Genomic DNA, 7911 nt, shown 5'->3' with positions numbered 1-7911 from the left:
GCCATAATGGTTATGTTCCACAATACCAAGGATGGGAAGTAATCCTAGTAAAACCAGAATGCATGACTTGTTTCTGGACGTATGAATTACGTGTCTTTATTGCCTTTGCTGAACGACTTGTGTACTAGCTAGAATTATCTTCACAACCATCTTGTATCAAATTTATTGTGTGCTATATTTCATGCTATATGTAAAATAAGCGGTATTGTAAGTTTGTAAAATATTGTGTAAAAGTTTGAATGCGAAATATTATTATAATCAGTTTTTCATATAGAATTGTAGTAGTTGAATTGTATATTAGCTACTAAGTATGAACTTAACGGGTAGGTACTACCCGAATTTAAACTTATAAAACGCTAATATGAAGAAAAAGCTTTTATAAATGAGTTCATATTATGCTACGAAATACTATTAACTACTCTTAATATTCTGTATGATTAACTTGTTCCATTTGACTATTTTGAAGGAAATGGCACCGACTACTCGACACACCGTGAATATGAATGAAGAGGAATTCCGTACTTTTCTAGCTTCAAACATAGCCGCAGTACAGGCTGCGCTACATACCAACAATAACCTTGGATCTAGCAGTACAGGAAATCGTGTAGGATGCACCTACAAAGAATTCACTGCCTGCAAACCTTTAGAATTTGATGGAACCGAAGGACCGATCGGATTGAAACGGTGGACCGAGAAGGTCGAATCGGTGTTTGCCATAAGTAAGTGTACTGAAGAGGACAAAGTGAAGTACGCTACGCATACCTTCACAGGTTCTGCGTTAACATGGTGGAATACCTATCTAGAGCAAGTGGGACAAGACGATGCGTACGCACTACCGTGGTCAGCATTCAAGCACTTGATGAACGAGAAGTACCGTCCCAGAACCGAGGTCAATAAGCTCAAGACAGAACTTAGAGGGTTACGAACCCAAGGATTTGATATTACCACGTATGAAAGACGATTCACAGAATTGTGCCTATTGTGTCCGGGAGCATTCGAAGATGAGGAAGAGAAGATCGACGCGTTTGTGAAAGGATTACCGGAAAGAATCCAAGAAGATATAAGTTCACACGAGCCCGCCTCCATACAACAGGCATGTAGAATGGCTCACAAACTAGTGAACCAGATTGAAGAAAGAATTAAAGAACAGACTGCTGAAGAGGCCAATGTGAAGCAAGTCAAAAGAAAGTGGGAGGAAAACGGTGATAAGAATCACCAATACAACAACAACAGTAATTACAAAAATAATCGCAACAATTATCCCAACAATCGCAACATCAATCGCAACTACAACAAACGGCCCAACAACAACAACAACAACAACAGCAACTACAACAATCATCCCAACAACAATAATAACCGCAACAACAACAACAATCAGAAGCAGCTATGCCAAAGGTGTGAAAAGTATCACTCGGGGTTCTGCACCAAATTTTGCAACAAGTGTAAAAGAAATGGTCATAGCGCGGCGAAGTGTGAGGTCTACGGACCAGGGGTTAATAGAACGAAAGGAACAAATGGTGTCGGAACGAGTAATGGCGGAGCAAGTAGTGTCGGAGCAAGTTATGCCAATGTAGTTTGTTATAAATGTGGAAAACCGGGCCACATTATTAGAAATTGCCCGAACCAGGAGAACACGAATGGACAAGGCCGCAGAAGAGTTTTCAATATTAATGCGGCAGAGGCACAGGAAGACCCGGAGCTTGTTACGGGTACGTTTCTTATTGACAATAAATCTGCTTACGTTTTATTTGATTCGGTTGCGGATAGAAGCTATATGAGTAGAGATTTTTGTGCTAAATTAAGTTGTCCATTGACGCCTTTGGATAGTAAATTTTTACTCGAATTAGCAAATGGTAAATTAATTTCAGCAGATAATATATGTCGGAATCGAGAAATTAAACTGGTTAGCGAAACATTTAAGATTGATTTGATACCAGTAGAGTTAGGGAGTTTTGATGTGATAATCGGTATGGACTGGTTGAAAGAAGTGAAAGCAGAGATCGTTTGTTACAAAAATGCAATTCGCATTATACGAGAAAAAGGAAAACCCTTAATGGTGTACGGAGAAAAGGGCAACACGAAGCTACATCTTATTAGTAATTTGAAGGCACAAAAACTAATAAGAAAAGGTTACTATGCTGTTCTAGCACACATCGAGAAAGCACAAACTGAAGAAAAGAGCATCAATGATGTTCCCATTGCAAAAGAATTTCCCGATGTATTTCTGAAAGAATTACCGGGATTACCCCCACATCGATCCGTTGAATTTCAAATAGATCTTGTACCAGGAGCTGCACCAATAGCTCGTGCTCCTTACAGACTCGCACCTAGCGAGATGAAAGAACTGCAAAGCCAATTACAAGAACTTTTAGAGCGTGGTTTCATTCGACCAAGCACATCACCGTGGGGAGCTCCTGTTTTGTTTGTCAAGAAGAAAGATGGTACTTTCAGGTTGTGTATCGACTACCGAGAGTTGAACAAACTTACCATCAAGAACCGCTACCCACTACCGAGAATCGATGACTTATTTGATCAACTACAAGGCTCATCTGTTTATTTAAAGATTGACTTACGTTCCGGGTATCATCAAATGCGGGTGAAAGAAGATGATATTCCAAAGACTGCTTTCAGAACACGTTACGGTCATTACGAGTTTATGGTCATGCCGTTTGGTTTAACTAATGCACCAGCTGTGTTCATGGACCTTATGAACCGAGTGTGTGGACCATACCTTGACAAGTTTGTCATTATTTTCATTGATGACATACTTATTTACTCAAAGAATGACCAAGAACACGGTGAACATTTGAGAAAGGTGTTAGAAATATTGAGGAAGGAAGAATTGTACGCTAAGTTTTCAAAGTGTGCATTTTGGTTGGAAGAATTTCAATTCCTCGGTCACATAGTGAACAAAGAAGGTATTAAGGTGGATCCGGCAAAGATAGAAACTGTTGAAAAGTGGGAAACCCCGAAAACTCCGAAACAAATACGCCAATTTTTAGGACTAGCTGGTTACTACAGAAGGTTCATCCAAGACTTTTCAAGAATAGCAAAACCCTTGACTGCATTAACGCATAAAGGGAAGAAATTTGAATGGAATGATGAACAAGAGAAAGCGTTTCAGTTATTGAAGAAAAAGCTAACTACGGCACCTATATTGTCATTGCCTGAAGGGAATGATGATTTTGTGATTTATTATGATGCATCAAAGCAAGGTCTCGGTTGTGTATTAATGCAACGAACGAAGGTGATTGCTTATGCGTCTAGACAATTGAAGATTCACGAACAAAATTATACAACGCATGATTTGGAATTAGGTGCGGTTGTTTTTGCATTAAAGACTTGGAGGCACTACTTATATGGGGTCAAAAGTATTATATATACCGACCACAAAAGTCTTCAACACATATTTAATCAGAAACAACTGAATATGAGGCAGCGTAGGTGGATTGAATTATTGAATGATTACGACTTTGAGATTCGTTACCACCCGGGGAAGGCAAATGTGGTAGCCGATGCCTTGAGCAGGAAGGACAGAGAACCCATTCGAGTAAAATCTATGAATATAATGATTCATAATAACCTTACTACTCAAATAAAGGAGGCGCAACAAGGAGTTTTAAAAGAGGGAAATTTAAAGGATGAAATACCCAAAGGATCGGAGAAGCATCTTAATATTCGGGAAGACGGAACCCGGTATAGGGCTGAAAGGATTTGGGTACCAAAATTTGGAGATATGAGAGAAATGGTACTTAGAGAAGCTCATAAAACCAGATACTCAATACATCCTGGAACGGGGAAGATGTACAAGGATCTCAAGAAACATTTTTGGTGGCCGGGTATGAAAGCCGATGTTGCTAAATACGTAGGAGAATGTTTGATGTGTTCTAAGGTCAAAGCTGAGCATCAAAAACCATCAGGTCTACTTCAACAACCCGAAATCCCGGAATGGAAATGGGAAAACATTACCATGGATTTCATCACTAAATTGCCAAGGACTGCAAGTGGTTTTGATACTATTTGGGTAATAGTTGATCGTCTCACCAAATCAGCACACTTCCTGCCAATAAGAGAAGATGACAAGATGGAGAAGTTAGCACGACTGTATTTGAGGGAAGTCGTCTCCAGACATGGAATACCAATCTCTATTATCTCTGATAGGGATGGCAGATTTATTTCAAGATTCTGGCAGACATTACAGCAAGCATTAGGAACTCGTCTAGACATGAGTACTGCCTATCATCCACAAACTGATGGGCAGAGCGAAAGGACGATACAAACGCTTGAAGACATGCTACGAGCATGTGTTATTGATTTCGGAAACAGTTGGGATCGACATCTACCGTTAGCAGAATTTTCCTACAACAACAGCTACCATTCAAGCATTGAGATGGCGCTGTTTGAAGCACTTTATGGTAGAAATTGTAGGTCTCCGATTTGTTGGAGTGAAGTGGGGGATAGACAGATTACGGGTCCGGAGATTATACAAGAAACTACCGAGAAGATCATCCAAATTCAACAACGGTTGAAAACCGCCCAAAGTCGACAAAAGAGCTACGCTGACATTAAAAGAAAAGATATAGAATTTGAAATTGGAGAGATGGTCATGCTTAAAGTTGCACCTTAGAAAGGCGTTGTTCGATTTGGTAAACGAGGGAAATTAAATCCAAGGTATATTGGACCATTCAAGATTATTGATCGTGTCGGACCAGTAGCTTACCGACTTGAGTTACCTCAACAACTCGCAGCTGTACATAACACTTTCCACGTCTCGAATTTGAAGAAATGTTTTGCTAAAGAAGATCTCACTATTCCGTTAGATGAAATCCAAATCAACAAAAAACTTCAATTCATCGAAGAACCCGTCGAAATAAAGGATCGTGAGGTTAAAAGACTTAAGCAAAACAAGATACCAATTGTTAAGGTTTGATGGAATGCTCGTAGAGGACCCGAGTTCACCTGGGAGCGTGAAGATCAGATGAAGAAGAAATACCCGCATCTATTTCCAGAAGATTCGTCAACACCTTCAACAGCTTAAAATTTCGGGACGAAATTTATTTAACGGGTAGGTACTGTAGTGACCCGAACTTTTCCATGTTTATATATATTAATTGAGATTGATATTTACATGATTAAATGTTTCCAACATGTTAAGCAATCAAACTTGTTAAGGCTTGATTAATTGAAATATGTTTCATATAGACAATTGACCACCCAAGTTGACCGGCGATTCACGAACGTTAAAACTTGTAAAAACGACAGGACGATATATATATGGATATACATATGGTTAACATGAGATTATGATAAGTAAGTATCTCCATAAGTATATTAACAATGAGTTATGTACATATAAACAAGACTACTAACTTAAGGATTTCGAAACGAGACATATATGTAACGATTATCGTTGTAACGACATTTAAATGTATATATATCATATTAAGATATATTAATATATCATAATATCATGATAATATAATAATTTAACATCTCATTAGATATAATAAACAATGGGTTAACAACATTAATTGAGATCGTTAACTTAAAGGTTTCAAAACAACACTTACATGTAACGACTAACGATGACTTAACGACTCAGTTAAAATGTATATACATGTAGTGTATTTAGATGTATTAAAATACTTTTGGAAGACTTCAAGACATATATCAAAACACTCATACTTAACGAAAATGGTTACAGTTACTTTCCCATTCTTTTCTTTCATCAAGAATTCTAGTCGTATTCTTACCCGTATTATACACAGCTTCAAAACGTACTTACTATGGGTATATACCAATAGGAACTAGCATGGGATTCCACTCTTGATTATGTCATGTATGAATAATCAATTTTAACTTCTACCATGAGCTAGTCAACTAACTAGAACTCCTTTTAACCCCACTCACCACTCACCAATTATCACTCATCATTCACTCCATTTCACTTCCAATTCTCTTTCTAATTCTCTCTCAACACACACACACACTATTATGAACGTATTTTTCCAGTAGTTAATCATCATCTTCATCAAAAATCACTTCAAGAATCAAGCTATAATCATCATAGGAAGAACACTTCAAAAATCCCTTCAAGTTTACTAATTTACTTCCAAGCTTTCTAATCCATTCCAAGTAATCATCTAAGATCAAGAAACCTTTGTTATATACAGTAGGTTATCTTTCTTATTCAAGGTAATATTAATATTCAAACTTTGATTCAATTTCTATAACTATAAACTATCTTAATTCGAGTAAAAATCTTACTTGAACTTGTTTTTGTGTCATGATCCTACTTCAAGAACTTTCAAGCCATCCAAGATCCTTTGAAGCTAGATCATTTCTTGTCACTTCCAGTAGGTTTACCTACTAAACTTGAGGTAGTAATGAAGTTCATAACATCATTCGATTCATATATATAAAACTATCTTATTCGAAGGTTTAAACTCGTAATCACTAGAACATAGTTTAGTTAATTCTAAACTTGTTCGCAAACAAAAGTTAATCCTTCTAACTTGACTTTTAAAATTAACTAAACACATGTTCTATATCTATATGATATGCTAACTTAATGATTTAAAACCTGGAAACACGAAAAACACCGTAAAACCGGATTTACGCCGTCGTAGTAACACCGCGGGCTGTTTTGGGTTAGTTAATTAAAAACTATGATAAACTTTGATTTAAAGTTGTTATTCTGAGAAAATGATTTTTATTATGAACATGAAACTATATCCAAAAATTATGGTTAAACTCAAAGTGGAAGTATGTTTTCTAAAATGGTCATCTAGACGTCGTTCTTTCGACTGAAATGACTACCTTTACAAAAACGACTTGTAACTTATTTTTCCGACTATAAAACTATACTTTTTCTGTTTAGATTCATAAAATAGAGTTCAATATGAAACCATAGCAATTTGATTCACTCAAAACGGATTTAAAATGAAGAAGTTATGGGTAAAACAAGATTGGATAATTTTTCTCATTTTAGCTACGTGAAAATTGGTAACAAATCTATTCCAACCATAACTTAATCAACTTGTATTGTATATTATGTAATCTTGAGATACCATAGACACGTATACAATGTTTCGACCTATCATGTCAACACATCTATATATATTTCGGAACAACCATAGACACTCTATATGTGAATGTTGGAGTTAGCTATACAGGGTTGAGGTTGATTCCAAAATATATATAGTTTGAGTTGTGATCAATACTGAGATACGTATACACTGGGTCGTGGATTGATTCAAGATAATATTTATCGATTTATTTCTGTACATCTAACTGTGGACAACTAGTTGTAGGTTACTAACGAGGACAGCTGACTTAATAAACTTAAAACATCAAAATATATTAAAAGTGTTGTAAATATATTTTGAACATACTTTAATATATATGTATATATTGTTATAGGTTCGTGAATCAACAGTGGCCAAGTCTTACTTCCCGACGAAGGAGAATGGTACTTAGAGAAGCTCATAAAACCAGATACTCAATACATCCTGGAACGGGGAAGATGTACAAGGATCTCAAGAAACATTTTTGGTGGCCGGGTATGAAAGCCGATGTTGCTAAATACGTAGGAGAATGTTTGACGTGTTCTAAGGTCAAAGCTGAGCATCAAAAACCATCAGGTCTACTTCAACAACCCGAAATCCCGGAATGGAAATGGAAAAACATTACCATGGATTTCATCACTAAATTGCCAAGGATTGCAAGTGGTTTTGATACTATTTGGGTAATAGTTGATTGTCTCACCAAATCAGCACACTTCCTGCCAATAAGAGAAGATGACAAGATGGAGAAGTTAGCACGACTGTATTTGAGGGAAGTCGTCTCCAGACATGGAATACCAATCTCTATTATCTCTGATAGGGATGGCAGATTTATTTCAAGATT

Source organism: Rutidosis leptorrhynchoides, chromosome 7 (assembly GCF_046630445.1).
Source record: "Rutidosis leptorrhynchoides isolate AG116_Rl617_1_P2 chromosome 7, CSIRO_AGI_Rlap_v1, whole genome shotgun sequence".
In the NCBI taxonomy this organism is placed as follows: Eukaryota; Viridiplantae; Streptophyta; class Magnoliopsida; order Asterales; family Asteraceae; genus Rutidosis; species Rutidosis leptorrhynchoides.
This window is presented reverse-complemented; position numbering follows the sequence as displayed.